The 17,650-nt window shown below is 46.6% G+C and overlaps 1 protein-coding gene and 1 long non-coding RNA gene across 5 annotated transcripts in view; both read left to right on the top strand.

The window, feature by feature from the left end:
- CAMTA1 (calmodulin binding transcription activator 1) overlaps positions 1-17,650 on the top strand; it is a 237,269-nt gene that overhangs the window by 26,258 nt on the left and 193,361 nt on the right. The window lies entirely within an intron of this gene.
- LOC128818216 (uncharacterized) lies at positions 6,468-16,637 on the top strand. Its single transcript, XR_008440417.1, has 2 exons — positions 6,468-6,553; positions 10,330-16,637. It is a non-coding gene; the product is annotated as an uncharacterized LOC128818216 (long non-coding RNA).

Below are 17,650 nucleotides of genomic sequence, written 5' to 3'. Positions count from 1 at the left end.
TCCCTTTGTGCTCCTTCGCATGGGGATGGATCAAGGAAACTTGAACACAGCTCTTGCCTGTCTCTTGTGGCCCTAAAGCCCAGCACACAGGTGTTCCCAGCTGTGGGGGTGGTGGGCAGCAGAATGAGCATGTGCAGCCACTGGGACTGGACTCCCATCGAGTTCTTGGTGCTGCTGGTGCAGAGGTCAAGGAGCAGCCAGGGTAGAGCATCGCCATGGGAACACCGCAAATAGCTTTTTCTGAGCACTTAGGACTGCAGCTTGAAAATGATGGTCAGATGTTACTCAGGGTTGGGTAGTTGGGAGGGAGAAACTGTGTCCTCTGAGAGCTGGGTGGGCTGTGGATGACTTTCCATGTAGTAAAATCACGTGATGAGCAGTGAGAGAAATGGAGCGCTTAAAAATGGTTCAAACATGTTATTGAGGTGCTTGCTTTCCATCGGATCGTGCATTTGCAACTGAAATGTTTGATGGAAATACATTTCCATACCAAGATGTCATCTTGTCTTAAATCAAGTTTATAGCGGTTTTATATTTCCTACTGAAGGAAGTGTTCCGTCTAATTCAATTTTTTTTACCAGAGATAGAAAATCTTAAGTTAAGCCTAGCAATTTAATTACAGATTTACATTTTTTAAATGCCTGCAAAGGTGCATTGTGCTTATTTCTCCAGCTCTAGGAGAGGATAGAGATGAGGCTTTCATATTATTTCTCACATTAAGACAAATGAGATAGTTGTGAGAAACTTCTGCAGTGCTTTGTGCTTGTGAGGGAGTTCCTCACTCTAAGTTGTTGTTTGCTATGAACCATTTCAGGGTTTGTGAAATGCAGATCCTGTTTGGTTTCAGTGAGTGGATGGAGCAAAGGCTTCTGGCTCGGTGTGCTGGCAGTGCAGCTTGAGTGAGAATTTTGCAAGCACTGGATCTTGGCTCCCTTCCATGGGAGTGGGGCTGGGTTCTCAAAGCAGGGCTGCACAGAGCCACTCTCCAGGTGCCCCAGCTGAACTCCCGTGTTCCCTGACAGAGGTGGTGAAGCTGCTGCCTCATTACCTGTTAGCTACTTTGGACAGCAAGATACCTTGTCTGCAGGAGACGCATCCCATTGCCTTCTGTCTTGGAAGCAGGAGCTTCCCAGGGTGCTGGGGCTCAAGGATGTTGGAGTAACCTTGTCTCTGCACAGTGCTCGCCAGACACTGGAGTGCAGCTCTGAACAGAGATGCCGTTCGTTAACAGTTGGCAGCCGCAGTCATTAATCATCCTTGTAAACACTTAATGACACGGTGCGAGAAAGAAGAAAAAGTTAAACATTGGAAATGTAAAATGCTATCTTGGGCTTTGGTTCCAACAGGATTCTCTATTTACAGTCTCTTGGGAGAAGCCCAGAACTTCCATGGTAGAAAAAGCCTGCAGCAGTTGCTCCATGTGCTTAGGCTTGTCTGGAGGGGCATGGCAGAACTGCCCTGCTCTCTAGAGTCAGCCAGCATCCACATTTTGCAGATTCCAGGCTCAGGTACTGCTTGGGAGAGTATTCAAATAACGCAATTATGAAACTGTATTTGAGCATTATTTAGCATAGGAAGAAACCCTCTGCCTCTGCTGCCTGGGGGCCCGAGTCGCGTGTTCACTGACATCTCGATGTGCTCTGGTGTCCTTGCTTTGCTCGCATGACAGTGACATTCTCCTTTTCACTTGACAACGAGTTATTTGCCATCTTTTCTCTAAAGCACAGAGAAGATCTTGAAGGTTTGGAGAATTGCCTGAGGGACGTGAGGGACCCAGACTGATAGGGGGAGCGAGTCTGGAGCCTTCAGGCTGATTGTGATGCTCTGAAATGCTGGCAGGGAGGAAGTGAAAGCAATGCGTTCTTGCTGCCTGCTCCTCCAGCTCCCCTCGGCCGGCAGCTGGTCACCGCCCGGCTCCTGTCGCCACACGTTTGTACATCAAAGCCCCACTCTGCTACAGACCCGGCAGCAGGGCTACTGCTACTGCACTTTTTTTCAGCTTTTTTTTTTTTTTTTTTTTTTTTTTTTTTTTTTTTTTTTTTTTACTTTTAATGTCTCTTAAGTGCCTTTTAGAATCGACTCTTACATCAGAAAGCTTAAAAAACCCTCCTTGTTTTGTTTAAGGCTGCCCCGGACAGTGCGGTTTATTGTAACTCTTCACTGCGTGTTCCAGTTCATTCCTTGTTCACTGAAGTAGCTGAATGTGTTACAAATATGTGATGTTGAGCAAATGTATGGGACCAGTTTCTGTCACCAGCCCAACTGGAGCAGGGAAGGGTTGTTGGTGCAGGTCAGTGTCCCCTCAAGATGACAAAACTCTGTGGAAAAGGAGCAGTGCTCAGTACAGCTCCCTGTGGACTCTGAAGTCCGGCATATTTTTTTAAATGCTTTACATCAATTCATTCAGATGTATTCAGCTGGAACGTGGGGTTCCCGAAGCCAGAGGCCACTGGTGGCTGTTGTGAGAGCCCTGTGCCTGCTTAGGAGCACTCCCAGGGCTGGGACATCCTCGTGGTCTGTGTCAGCTCTGGGGTTTCTCAAAAGCAATAAGAATATTGAATTTAGACTAATTGCCTGCTGCCCACGTGATCGCAGTATAAAATACTCCAATGGTAATGGCAAATGCTGTTACTAGAAATGCTGTTGGGTTCTGTTCCACCTGATGATCCCCCGCTGGAGGAGCAGCAAGGAAGTGGTTGTGGACCAGCTTGTGTGCGCTCGCACATAGCAGCTCCTCCTGCCTCCGCTGCTCTGGCACCTGGGGGTGCCCTTTGTGTGGTGCTGAGCTGGGACGGAGGCACATTACAACAAGGGGTTGGGAATGGCAGGTGATACCTTGCTGGGGGCAAAGTGTTTGCCAAGCGCTGCAGCAGCCAGAGCATCCATAAAATCCAGAGTGCCAGTGTCGATTCTCACCCTTTGTTTCAGTGGTGGTGGTGGTCTGTGAGGTCCTGTGCCTCGGAGAGACCTCTCTCACCTGGCTTTGTCACCAGGGAGCTGCTGGGTGCCTGCGCTGCCAGCCGATGGTACTGTTCGTCCAGAGCCTGTCCCTCCTCTTGGCCACCAGCAGAAGTGTGAGGAACCCCACTTGCTTTGAAGAAGAAAGAGCTTGACAAGTGAAATGCAGGGGAAGCAGTGTTTGCAGAGGAGAGCAGTAGCAAAGTGTTCGTACACCTGACTGGGGCTGTCTGGCATGTGGGGGCGGCTCCTCCCGCTGCGCGTGTGGTTGGGGTTTGAGGCTGATCGGTGAATGAGACGGCAATTTCTCTAACAGAAGCACTTAATTGTGGGTTTATTTTGTGAAATTAATGAAATTCTATGCTTTGCTTAATGTGCAAAGCAGGAATGTGTTGCTGGCGTTGTGTTTGCAGTTCCTCAGTTGTGTTTACAGCCCTAGTGACTGCTGTGAGCGGGCTGAGGATTGAGCAATATTGGAAGGTTACCTACCAATCCGGGTGATTTTGAGCAAGGGCAGTAATACATCTTCATGCTATGCTGTTCATGCTCAGACACAGATCCTCATCTTCCTCTTAGGAAAACCTGGCTTTTTTCCCTTCCCTTTAGTTCATGTTAGGGTCAGTGAAAAAGAGCTGATCTTGTAATGCTGGGGAGTTAGTATGTCAGGGTGCTGGAACTGGAGTGACTGCTGTAAAGCAGAGCAAACAGATGAAGGGTTTGGAGTAATTCACTGCCCTCATTATTTTTTTTTTTTTAATTCCAAGTTAAACTCTTTTGAATAAATTAAATTAATGAATTAACTTTTTTACACTTAATGATGGCCTAAATAACAAAAAAAAAATTCATAGTTAGTTTTAGCCTATTGTACACAAAGTATAAAATGTTGATGGTATTTAACCGCCTGACTGTCATTAGTAATCTGTCAAAATACCTCTGAATATTCGTCAGTGGTATTAGGGTTTTTTGCTGTTTGACTCTTCCATGTTCCTCCACAGAGTGGGTGTTGTAGATGGCATAGTTCAGCAGCAACAAATGTGTGTCCAGATTCCTGGACAGTGGCTGTAAAGTGGCTCCAAATCCTTTGTCTGTCTTGTGGGAATATAAGGTGGAGTATTATTTCCTCCAGTTGATGGACCTCGTGTGCTTTTCCTAACCTGTGTCATCTGTTGTGGCTCGTCCTTGTTAACTGTACATGATTATCCTGAAATGTAGTATCAAAAGCGAAAGTGGAATCTGGTGTGTGGGGAATAAAAAGTTGGAATTACCAGTTGTGGAAACTCTTCTTGAAACATGAGGGAGTCAGGAAAGTGGATTAATTCAGTTAGTATTTACCTGTTTATCTGCAGGAACACCAGCAGTAGTGGTAGGTACCACTGCATTGTGTGTCTGTGTCTCTGGCTTGCCCAGCACTTAGTAAAATACTCGCTGGTGTTACACAAGGTGTACTTCCATGTTATGCAAGGAAAATGGTACAACAGCGTCAATTTAGAAACTCTGTCTCTCTGCCAGGGCCTGACATGTACGCAGGAATTGGTTTACTTGGCAAATGAATAGGAATCAAGGAGATTATATTTTGTAAGGGATTGAAATCCTGTAATCTTGGTCTTAGGTTTGCTGCTTCTAAAGGTGCCTGTTTCATTTGGAAGAGAAAAATCAGAAACTTTAGATTAGAAGGAAATATTAGATATGAAGGAAAAATTAGTGCCAATGAAAACAAATGTTTTCTTCTGCCTAAGGAAAAGGGGGAAAGGGGCAGTGGGGAACAGTGTCCTAGGGACAGCAGGAGAGGGCATAATCCACTGCAATGGGGGGAAAGAAATACCAAGTCTCTGTGCTCATTCCTTTGTATCTGGTGTCTGTGCCCTGTTGTTGACAGACTGCAGGAGCTGGTTGCTGTTTGCAGCACACAGCCCTGGACCAGGCCAGGCACTGGAGAGCCCTGTGTCTCACCGTGGGTTTGTGTCCCATCATTGTTGTCCCAGAGCCAAGATGTTCCTGGAGTTGCCTAAACTCATCTTTGCAAACTTTCTGTTACCTGAGAGGTTGTGAGGGAACCCCACAATGTTGTTGGCTCATCCGTGTCATGCACCTCTGAGGTTCCTGAACTCCGGGGAGTTCCTGGTCACACAACTCATGTTGATGCCTTCAGACTTAATTATCTGATGAGTCACTGCAAGTCTGTATCTGTGCTGTTGAGTTATTGCAGAGTTGCTGGGTTCCCAAACTGCTTTCTTTGATACCGAGGTTGTCTGGCGCATCTGCAGCGTGAGCTGTGGTGAGAGGAGGCAGCCTAGCACAGCAGTGAGGGAACAGCAGAAACGTGGATTTACTGGTTTGGCTCACAGAAAGTGGAATTGATAAATCCTGGAAATAATGGCAGGAACTGAGTTTTAAGGTGAACAAGCAGTACCTTTAGCAAGAGGGTTTGCCAGACACGGTTGCTGAAGGGGAATATGGACTTCCTTGCTTTCTCCAGCAGGTTCCTGACTGTGACACGCATGAAGCAGGAATGACATGGAAAGATGAGATGTTTTCTGGATAAACATCCAGGCAGATTAGATCCTTGTGCTACGTCTCAGTGTTATACATGGTGATTCTCTGACACTGGGGGCTTCTTTGCTTTACAAAGGCAGGGTTTTGTTCAGGGAGTTTGTTTCTTGGCTTCAAGCACAGGGCTGGTTTGGTCCAGATAAGAGTCTCCCAAAACTTAATGCCTTGCCAGGCAGGGGGAGGGATGCTGGAATGAAGAGGGAGGAAATGCCCTTGGTGGTTGTCTTTCTCCAAAAGTTATCTGATGTAAATATTACGTTCTCTGCATAAATTTAGTATAGATAATTGACTGCATCTTGCTTGGAAATGGGTACCAAAGGTTGTTTTATAGCTTCTGTGTAATTGAAATTCCAGGAGGAGAGGCCTTTGTCTTGGAAACCACATTTGAATTACTTTTTTATTGGAGTGTTAAAGCAATACGTTACAATGTGAGGGGTTCAGTGTGCGTGTGTGTCAATAATTACCAGATTTCCACAGTTACAGCGAATAAAGAAAACTGTTGAAAAAGCATGTCAAGCTTTCTCTGAAAAGCAGCAATCCAACAGTTGTGTTGACAGCCAGGAGTGTTCTGACATAAGCAGAGCCTCCTCGGCACAGGTAGGGTCAGTGCCAGTGCAGGACCTGCAGGTGAGGCTTGGGCTGTGCAGCCTCGTACCCTCAGCGCTGAAAACAGATTGTGAAACAAGAAACCAATGCTCCAACATGGAAATGGGAAAACTTCAAGGAACCTGTCTGCAGGGAGGTTAATAATAACAAGCCAAAGTGGCTGGAAACAGGAGTTGCCCAGTGTGGCCAGGGCAGTGTGGCTGCAGGAGGGTCAGTGGCTGAAGGAGGGGCAGTAGCCACCGGCACAGGAGAGCAGCTGAGTGTGCTGCTGTGGGCTGGGTGTGGAGTGCAAGAGCTTTGATGTGCTTCCATAGAAGGTTCTAGTTTTACTCACTGAAGCTCCTTTGTTTTGCAGAGATCTTGATGCAGACGCCCTTTTGGATTTCTTTTTAATAGTGTGTGACCCTTCACCTTTGATTCCTTGACCTGCATTACTTTGGTAACCATTTCATTTTTTTAATTTCATTTCATTTTTAATTTTGGTGTGTAAGCTGTAACATTTCATCATTTTAAACTGTAGCATTCTTTGACCTCCCCAGATGTCTTTTTTCTTTTCTATGAGGATGCGCAATGTTGCCTTTTCTTGAATAAACATTATTTCAGTTTTTAATAAAATATATATTTTTCATTGGTTTTTGGTTCTTTTAAGTTTAACTGTGTGTATGTTGCCTGTATAATACTTCTTTTGATCTGTGTTCTCCCACTCAGTCTATTTTGATATTTATGTACACCTTTGCTTTTAATTCACATTTTTTCTACAGTTCTTTTGTTCAGTAAAACCCATTCTCATGGCCTGTCCATGGCCCATCAAAGTCCCCCTGTAGTCAACTTTTATAGCTTGAAGTAACCTCGGGAGCATTTCAGATACATTTACAAATAAGAACTATTCTTTGCTGTTAAACTTTTTTTCCTGTCCTGAAGTTAACTTTTTCTAACCATCAGCTCCAAACTGATAGCTGTTTTAATAAAAGATTAGGCTTCAGACCAAAATGAAAATCTCACTTGAAACTCAATTTGCATTTATTTTTCTGTTATCATTGGAGCCCAAAGGGAAGTTATCAATGCTTGGAGCTGTGCTTTAGGCACGGCTCTGCTTAGGGAAGCAGCATTGTGTGTACGTGGGATGGCAAAGCCCCCAAAGCTTAGTTGGTTCTTTCCATTTTCCTGCTGAAAGGGAAGCAGTGGATAAGACAGATTTTGGCCAGATTCTATTTTTATCTGGTAAATGATCATATGAAATCCACTGAGCACAGCCTACTGAAGTACAGATTACTTTTTAAGTGTCTCATTATTTTATTCTCTAACATTTAATGCTGAAGTTTTAATTGCACACAGATGAAGCTGCTAAATGAGCACTGAAATGGATTTAGGTCTTCTCAGAGCCTTGTTGATGCTTATAAAACTTTATATCATTCATTAGGACTACAGATTAAAATTGTAGCAAGCTGTTCATGTAGAGCCACTGGGCTCTGCTGGTGCCTGGCCTCTGGAGGAGCCTGAAGTTCACCTGAACACCCTCCTGCTGACCCTTTCCCCAAGGAAACTGGACTGCATTTGGCTCTGCTCCCCTTTCTGGGGGTCCTGCTGACCTCCAGGGCTGAGCCTGAGTTGTCTCCTTCCCCCTGAGTCCTCCGTGAGTCTTGAGGGATTCAGCCCTAGCAGGTTCTACCTGGACAGTGGGGATGCACCATCAACACCAGAACCTGATTCAGGAAACAGGTTTGAATTGGCATCCCTGCCTAAAAAAGGTATTTCCAGCACTGATCTCTGTGCTTAACCGCAAGATCCCTGTTTTTAAACTGCCCTTGTGTGGCAGAATTGCCTGCTAAAAATAGTGGCAGATCCAATATTCACAGAATTCCCTGCCCAGCACCTGTGTGTTACTCTCTGAGTTTCTTTAACCCTGTGGCTATATATGAGTTGTGCTGGACTGTCCCAGCCTCCATCAGTGTTTGAAGCATTCAGGTGGATTTTCCTTTCCCCTCCTATTCCAAATTTTAGCTGTAATTGTTTTTGTAGACCTGGAGTTGTCAGTTCTGGTACACAGATTGCTGCTCCTCAGCGAGCCTGTCTGGGATAGCTGGGATTTGGCTTTGGCTTGGGTTTAATGCTACCTGTCATCCTGAGAAGAAGAATCCTCCAGAAACCATCTTAAGCCATTTCTCCAGTCTCCAGAACAGGGTTTTTAAAATTCAGTGGGAAAAAATATGTACTTTGCCCAAGAAAACCCCTTGAAGACTCTTTTTCTCCTCATAACACATATTTTATGCTGGCAGCAGTTAGATGTGAATGCCTTGACTTTCCAGGGCAGCAATTCTTAAAAACCTTTATTTAAATGTCTGGAAACTGAAGGAAATCTCCTTCCCTGTGCAGAGGCTGACTGTTGGCTGCCTCCTGCTAGAACAAATAGCAGGGAAAATGAAGAAATGGAATAAAAATGTCTGATGTTGGGAATTGGAGTCAATAATAAAAAAAAAAAGAGCTTAAAAGATGGTTAGAATGTCTTGTTTCTTTTTTTTTTTGTCTCATTTCATGTTTTGTCATGTCCATCCTGCCTTCTTTCATAAGGTAAGCACTCTGACCCATGGCATTCTCCGGGTGTAGCTCCCAAGGTGGTGGGATGACAGAGTGATGCATGCTTTGTTGTGGTATTTCCATGTATTGTGTTAGATGCAGATGGTTATTCACAGTAATTGGTGTAAATAATATGGGTTATGCCTGTTCAGCTATTGCATGGGCTTCCAGGATGCTAGAACTGCTGAGGGAGGAGGAGGTTTACAGCCTTTGGGAAGGGAGAAATAGGAATTTTCCCCCATTTCCTCTTAAAAACACAGTAAATATTGGCAAGAAAAACTGCTTTGTTGACCCAGCAACAGCACTGCTATTTGCCCCAGTGTAAAATCTGTCCCCGAGTTTTTGCTGCAGTGCTGCAGGATACAGCAGGAACAGCAACAGCTGACCCTTGGATGTCAAGAGATGATGGAACTTAATTCACTTTACTGAGCTTGTTTTTCACTGAGCAGTAACTCAAATACATGTTTTCATCAAACACTTAATCAAAGAACTACACAAATGCTGCAAAATGTTTGCAAAGCAAAACATTTGTCTATTTAGATATTGAGAGAATACTCTATTGAGAGATTTGTTCCTGCTTACGAGGTTTTTCTGTTACTCAAAGCCAGAATGTTGACAACATCCACTCCTGAAACAAGTCTTAATTTTGAAATCTATGCAATATCTTCTGCTGCTGGAGGCTTTTATGTATTAACCTTAACAGAAGGCTGAAGAGTTGAAATGAAATCCTTGGCACACATACAAGACTCAGAGCGTTGCATGTCTTGCAGCTCAGGTAATGCAGCTGGGGTTGGATTAACCTAATCTGCTTTATTCAACCTAATAGACACGTGTGTGTCATCTGCATGTGCTGCTTTTTTAATAAAACACAGGCAGCAGCAAATTGCTCACTTTGGTCTGTCTACTTTTGAAAATCAGATGTATTTATTGGTCAGCATAAAGACACCATTTTCTATTAACACTGAAACTCATCCAGAGGTGCAGGATGAAAGTACCAGGACAGGTCTGTATCCCCTGCCCAAGACTGTGTCTGAGAAAACACAGATTTCCGTGCAGCACCTGACCCTATGCAATAAACTGACTAAGTGCCAGCTAACCTTACTTGTGTTTCAGGGCTGGTGGGTTCTGGGCATGGATCCTGCTGCTCCCACTGCTCTTGTGCTCAGAGGGGAAGGGAATTCCCCCTTTCCAGAGCAGAGCCTGAGTGCTGCTCTGGCCTCGCACCGGGCACCGGCTGTTGGGGCAGGACTGTGATCCTTGGCAGCCATTCTGCAGGGAGGTTCTCTTTAGGGTGGGGGTGAATTTCTTAGGCTTATCACCCTGCTTGCTGCTCTGGGTGTATGTTGGTTTTAAAGTCCTTAAATAATTTAATTATTGCTCCTGCTTTAATCTCTAACTTCTCGACATGCATTACGGACTCTGATGGCTGAGGGGTTGAGCTGGTGCCATTGGGCAGCCAGCCCTGACCCTCTCCTGTGCTTCTGCTTTTCCTCTGCTTCAGAAGTAGAACTGTAGCCCTTGACACCCCGCATTGGCTTTGTGTCTGCTAGAGCAGGGTCCTCTGCCTGTCCTCTGCTCTTAGCTGCACATTCAGCTCAGAAAATGCTCAGTGATAAACATGTGTTTTTATTTCTCCTTCAGGTTTGGCTTGTCTGCTTTTCAGCTCTTCTAGACATTGGAAATTCCAGTTTGTGTTTATTTTCTCTGGATTCCTTCCCACAAGACAGAAGTGAATTCAGCATGGATTATTGGGGAGAGCCTTGGCTGGGAATAAGGATAATTGCAGCCTCTGGCTGTGCCACAGTTTCACTGATGATTTCTTTTAAGTTACTCACCTGCACTGTATCTGTTTCCTGAGCTGTAAAATGTGGGTAATTACCTCCATTGTAAAATGTTACAGGGTCTGCTGGTAATTATATGAACGAAGTGCTAATTACAGTGATTATCCCTTGGACCTAGTCTAGATCTGGCTGATATTCCTGTTGTGATGAACGAATGAAACAAATACTACAACTTGCTTTTCTCCATTCTTTGCAAGGGGCCTGGGAAATGCCATGTCACACGATGTTGTTCCCAGTGAGAAGCTCTGCTGCCCTGTCACCCAGGTCCCTCTCTTAATTTCTTGTTCCCCTCCACCCTTGTGTGTTACAGGGCCGTGGGCTGAGGAATTACTGATTCAGTAGTTGGATCCATGTATGATCTGGTAGACAGGGTTTATGCTGTGGCTTCACTTTTCCTCTTGGGGATATGCAGAACGCAGCAGCCAGGGAACTGCTCCCGAGGTACCACTTGGGTTGGAGCCAGTCTGTGCTGCCTAGTGGCCTCCATTCCTTAAGAAGTTCTGACCTTGATGCCAGGAGAGGTGTCCTTCCAGCTGTGGAAATTATTTCCCTCCTGTAAAAGCCTACAGCTTCAAGACTTTATTATCAAACATTTTATTTGCCTTTCTCTTCTCCGTTTATTTAGGACACATTTTCTTTGTAGCTGGGAATAGCTCTACTATCCCCTGAGCAGGGCTGGGTAGTGGAGGAAGAATTTATATTCTTCAAGGTAGAAATGGAGTGTTCTCATCCAGAAAATCCTGCTGCTGCCGCTGGGAAGGTGCTGTAGTTTTTGTTGGTAGTAATAAGTCACATTGTATATCTGGTAATGATGAGATTCTCCTCTCCTACCCAATCCATGCCTTCCCTGGTCACAGACCTCATGGCACAGTAACAACAAAAATAATGTGCTTGGTTCATCTTGCTGCAACTTTGCCTGCTCTGTTCTGCCACATCTTATTCCCTGTCTTCCTTGGTTCTGTTGGATGGATTTTCTGCTTTTGCCTTCAGCCTCCATACCTCCTTCTCATCAGCCTCAGCCTTTCTTTGCCCTGGAAGAGCAAGACTCAGTTATGTCTTCAGAATTAAGTAGCTGAGCAGCTCTTCCTTTCTCAGAGTTTGACAAGTGCAATGAATTTTTAACTTTCAAGAGAAGGTTTTAGTTCCTGTCCGGGATGATGGTTTGGAAAGGATTTCTGTCAATGGGAAGGCGGCTTTTAATTGCAGTTTTGCACCTGAGTTTTCCAGATTAGATGCTCTTCTCTGACAGCTTCTGTCTGATTGATTCTATGGCCTGTTCTTTTCCATGACAGGATACTTGAGTGCTCCAGGGATGGGAGCAATGTGCCACTCCTGATAGGTGAAAGCGGTCATTGCCAGGCAATGAGGGTATGGAAAGAACTTCTCTTGTTAGGTGGAGGAAAAAGTAGATGAGGGATTATCATCTCTCCCACGATTTGCTCTTGCCTTGCTTTAGAGCATCTGAACTAGAGAGGTGTGTCAGTAGTGTGTCTGTGCTTCACCTAATGCTCATCTGCCAGACTTGTTTGAAAATCCTTCATTTGGGAAGCAAAAAATTTGGTTTGTTTCTGCAGAAGTGCCATCTATTAAGATGAATTAATTTGGTGTGAAAGGCTTCAAAAATGAATGATGCCATATCCGTGTTCTTACTGCCCGTTGCACAAGTGAACTGATTTGTGTGCTCTCTGCAAGTCACATGCTGAAGGATGTTGAATTACTGTGTAACCTGGAGAGTAATCAGTGATTCAGATTTCAGATTTATCCAAGTCTAATTTTGCAGAATTCTTGCAATATCTGGGATTTGTGTATCTTGGCACCACTCTGAATGCTGTACATTAAGAGTGTAAACACAAATTTTTTAAAAAACTTAATTGTTTAGTAACATAATAATTATAAACTTTCTCAAGTCTTCTTTCTCTTAAAAATAAGCACTCTGGTTTTCATTGAGGTGTAAAATCACTGCAACTTGTGACAAAAATGCTTTAAAGTAGCTGAATGAAAATGCAGCATCACCATGAAAACAAAAGTGTTAATGCAAAAGTGGTTCCAAACGAGGTGCTGCTAAATGAAGGTTTTCCTGGTTTTGAGAGCAGGTTTTTAAGCAGTGATACACTCCGTGGGGGGGCAATTGCACACCCCAGGGAAGGAGTCGAGGAGCACTTTCTATATGTCAGAGGTTGCTGCAAAGAAATTTATTAATTTTTACTACTTTTTGTAATTACCTGTCACTGTTCGGCTTTGTGAGTCCGTAGGCTATAGATAAACAACGCTGGCTGGTTGCACGCCGAGCTGAGCAGCGCAGCAGCGCCGGGAGCGCCGCTGGCCGCAGCCCCCACGGCTGCCGGGCCTGTCCGGGCCGTGCCAGCGGCCCGGGTGCTTTTGGCCTCCTCACCCGGCCTCGCTCGCTACCGGGACGTGGCGCCTGCCGGCGGCACGGCCTGGCGCCTCGGAGCCGCGGGCCGAGCTGCCTTGTCCCCGCGCCTCGCCGGAGGAGGAGGAAGAGGAGAGTTTCCATCGCGGCCCGTTTCCAGCTGCCCCCGTGTCTGTACGGACGTGGAATCCCCACAGGAGGGTGCTGCGAAGGCACTGAATGTGCAGGTTTGCAGGGAAGATCAGGGCTTGGAGGAGACGGCGATTGTAGGGCAGCCAAGGCCGTGGCTCTGGCAGGGGCAGCGCCTCGGCCGTCCCCGGGAGGGGCGCGGGGGGAGGCCGCTGTTGAAGCTCGCAGCACCGCGCTGCCGTGCCCGTGGGCTCCGGCGTGGGAGCGTGAGCAAAGGCAGCGGCAGCACTGACACTCGGCTGCTGCAGAGTCGAGGGCTTGGTAGCTGCAAAGCGTCCCAGGGCTGTTCCCCTGCCTCCTGCTCGTGGCTGGTGATGGGACCGTTCCCCTGTGAGCATTACCTGTGGGCAACGGGTCGTATGGCTTCTCTCCTTGGAGCCTTGGAGCCACCCAGCTACTTTCCTGTCTGCATGTAGTATGTTTGGTCTGCACAAGTGGCAAAATGCATTTGCTTGCAAGTAGAGACAGTATCCAAGTTCTGTCCTAAAATACTTTGTAAGTTGGACCATTTTATTCAGCGTGATCAGATGAGAAATAATGGCAAAACCTCCCTTTGGTTCCTGGCTGTGCAACCCTCTTTCAAATATTTTAGTTAAAGGGATTATTCCTTTTGCATAATACATGCTCATGCCAAAAAACTTGTCTGACAAGGCCAGTTAAGCAGCACGTTCACGTGATTCTCCCTTTAGCTGTGTGCTGCTTCACCCTGAAATTGTGTGATCATTTAAAAGTAAACAACCCTCCACCCCAGGGGCTGCACACATCCGCTCTGCCCCTCACTTCCTTCTGCTGCTTTTCACTTTTTAAATAAATTTTTGAAACTGACGATTATATAACTGAAGAAGAGACTTTGGGATGGCCTCTAGGACATGAGGGGGGATTCAGTCTAATTCTGTTACATGGGAGTGTGGGAGCTCTGATCCCTTCCTTTTAATGGCAGCAGGATCAACTGATGGAGCTGTTGTAAAGAGGGGGTATAAAATCAGCTACTCATTGCATCAGAGCACCTCACTTGGAAACCTGGGACTGAGATCTGTGTGCAAATCCCTGTGGGGTTCCCTGCTGGCCATGGAGGCATCACAGATGTTCTGGTTCAGTACCTGGGTTTGGATCTCAGGTCTTTGGATGGAGGATCGTGTCCAGCAGTGCTGGTGCTTTGTGTTACTCTGTGGGTTTGGCACTCATCTGAAATGGCATCTCCAAAAAACCCTTTTGGTGGGATGGGTGATCCCAAAGTTTGGCTAATACACGCTGTGGAAGAGGTGCCTGGCAGCAGTGGGGGCTTTGCCTCAGCGTGGCAGGACAGAGCTGGTCTCGTATCCGAATGCTGTTAGATCAGCTGCAGGCAAATACAAATAGACTTGGATTTTGGCCCTGTAAAGGGAGACTTTCAGCTTCCCCTGGGAATTCTGCCTTGGCAGAAACCAGCTGTAGTTCAGTGGTTTCTGTTACCAGGCAGAGTCTGTTTGGATGTTAGAAAATTAGAGCAGAAATTCCTGCAGCAGTCAGCTGTGTCTGCGTCACCTCTGTGACCTCTAACTGCTACTCCTGCAAACAGTTGCCATTAAGCACAGTCAATAACCCCCTTCTGCATTCCACTGGATTGTCTCTTCCTGCCATCTCAAATGAAAAATAAACAAAAGAGCTTAAGCGTGCAACGTGCTAAATAGACTAATCAGCTGTGAAAATATTTTATGGGGGAATCTGGGGCAAGAGCTGTCAGTGAGAGCGAGCTGATTGGAGCTGCAGCAAAACAGCTCTGGGAGGCGGCCATGGGGACAGAAGGGAAAGATTTGTTCAAATGTATGCGTGCTGGTTTTTTTACCCCTTTCTGAGTAGTTTTAGGAAATCCCTCCCTCTGTAAATTGATTACCTCTGCACATCAGAATGCCTTGGCTCTAAGTACGCACTAAGCTGCTCCTGTGCTGATTTGACTTTGCCTGTTAAATGTAAAACAGGTTTTAATCTTCTCATTTAGATGTTTTAATAGAAAGTAAATGTTTAACTTGCTTTGCCGTGCCCTCCAAATCTTTAATCCGTGGGAATGTTTTTAATGAAAGGAAAACCATGCTTTTGTTTAAAGCATGGGGTGATGCTGCAGGCAGTAGTGCTGGTGGGAGGAATTGCAAACCCACACCAGGAATTTTTGGCACTGGTGGATCCTGGATTTGGGGATTATGGGTTTAGGAATATGCTGGGGAGAGTGACAAGGACCTCGTCTTGGGACAGTCTGTGGTTGGGAAGGGGTCTGTAACCATGCTATCAGTTCAGTGTCAGTGATTCCTGCCCCTGAATTCAGAATTGTCCCTGTGTTCTGATGATGTTAGAGGGCTGTTTCTGCTCCAGCAGGGGAGAGCTGAGCAGAGCCGTGTGCTTGCCAAGGAAACCGCAAAGCAGGCAGCACCGGGTTTTGTTCTGCATACAAAAGGGGGGTTCTGCTCTTCTGAAGCCACTCAGCTTATTTATGATTTAATTTAATGTAATTCATTAAAAAAGATGTGTGGCTCCAAGACACACATACAGCTGGCAAAGTACTATGACAAAGTCAAAACTGAACAAGGAGTGGAGCACTCAGTAAGTGTGGATAGAAACCACCTAGGGGGAATTGCAGGCACCTGTGCCCACTTTGGGGCAGGACCCACAGCTGTTTGCCCCTTCAGTTGCATTTTCTGCCTCAAATTAGAATCAGGACTTTATTAGGTTAAAAGTGCAGCAAGTCCTGGAAGATGGAGAGTGCTGCCAAAAGATTTACCTCTGTGTTTCCCACCAGCCTGTGCTGCCAGAAGGGAGATGCTGTTCAGGGCAGCTGAAGGCAGACAGGCATCTACAAGGAAGTGCTTCATAAACACAACTTCCCTCACTGGAAAGCCAACTGCACCGATAAAGCTTTGGCTGGGTAAATAAAGTGTTCTGATTTCCAGGCCTGTATTGTGAGTTGTAGAGCTGTAATTGTGTAAGTGCCAGGGTTATAAATAGCGGGTGCAGTTGGCAAGCCCCAGCCATGGCACACCGCAGCACCGGTGCTCCATAGTGAGAATCAGGAGGATTGTTCTCATTTGGGTTTTGGCTTCTCCTTTTGCACTCCACGCTTTTCCACCTGGGTTTGCAGGGACTGGTTCCTGTAGCCAGGCCTGGCTATCCTTTGTGGGACAGGGGCCAGCTTGGACACACGAGCATCCTGCGGCACCTGGATTTGTACCTGATCTGTGCATCAACTGGGCCGTGTGCGGAAGGCAAGGAGAAGAAAACTATTGGTAAAATAATGAATCGACTTCAAACTGAAACAGTTCATTATTGCAGCGTCAGTACACTGAAGAGGCTGGTGCTGCATCACAGGTGTGTGGATGTCTGTGGAAAATAGTGTCATAAGGGGTGTCCCAGCAATACCTGCAGTGAAGGATTCACTGTTCTGCACAGGATGACTGTGGAGAAGTTTACATAGATCCATGGGGAAACTGCACCAGAGGGATGAGTTAGGTTTTACAACATAGTAACTTAAATGTTTAATTTTCTGAGTTGTCGTTGTTCTAATTAAATTAATACACTTTTTTTTTCTGTTTGCCTTTTTCTTTTGACTTTTTTTTCTCTTTGACCAAAATCCTAATAACCCTAAACAGGTCACAGGCACATCAAGATGCTGGGACAGTGCTAAGGGCTGAGGCGAGCAGAGCCGCGGCTGTGGGTGGAGGGTTGGGGTGTGGCAGGAAGACGGTGGTGGAAATGTTTGCCTTCCCTGTGGGAGTGGGGTTGAAACGCTACATCAGGCACGTGTCACCAAAATAATAAAAATACTATGAAAGCAATCAAGTATGCGTTACCCACTTGGCGTTGTTACAGGCGGCTCCTCCCTGTGCAAGGCCAAGCCATTCTGAATTCTTCCCCCGGGATTTGGTGTTAAAACATGTTCGCTGCCAGCTGACAGAAGAGTCAAGCTCGGATTTATTACACCGGCACCTGCAGTAAAAAATGACAGATGATGCGAATGTATTTAATTATCATTCAACGCCACATCTCTGCTTGCTCCGGTCGCGGGGCTGCAGCTGGCACACACTTTAACTAAAGGCAGCGTGCTTATCTGGAGAGGGGCCCGGAGGAAAGGGCCGGGTGCTCCTGCGGGGCCTGGCTGAGCAAACGCGGGTCTCTCCACACCCTCGCTCACCCTGCCCCATCCCTGTCCCTCCCGCAGCTCCCGCTCCGCCAGGGAACGCGCTCTCCCAGCCCAGTGCTGAATTCCCCGGCGCGCCGGCCAGCGTCCCTGCCTCGCCGGTCCCTGCGAAGGGGGGTCCCCGATGGCATCCCCCGGCCCAGCGTGCGGGCACGTCCGTTCCCACAGCCGGGCTGCGATCCCGCGTGCCAAAGGCCGCTGCGGTTTGCAGCAAGGTCAGGGGGACACGCCGGGACTGCCGCAGCGGCGCCGGGAACGAACCGCGGCTCCGCCAGCGTGTGCCGGTGTAACACGGAGCGGCGATGCTCTGGGCAGCTCTGCTCTGTGTGAGTGTGTGCAGTTACATGGACATGCAGGCACAGAGATACATGCCAGAACATAGATACACACGTGCAT

Source organism: Vidua macroura, chromosome 23 (genome assembly GCF_024509145.1).
Source record: "Vidua macroura isolate BioBank_ID:100142 chromosome 23, ASM2450914v1, whole genome shotgun sequence".
In the NCBI taxonomy this organism is placed as follows: Eukaryota; Metazoa; Chordata; class Aves; order Passeriformes; family Viduidae; genus Vidua; species Vidua macroura.
This window is presented reverse-complemented; position numbering and strand designations above follow the sequence as displayed.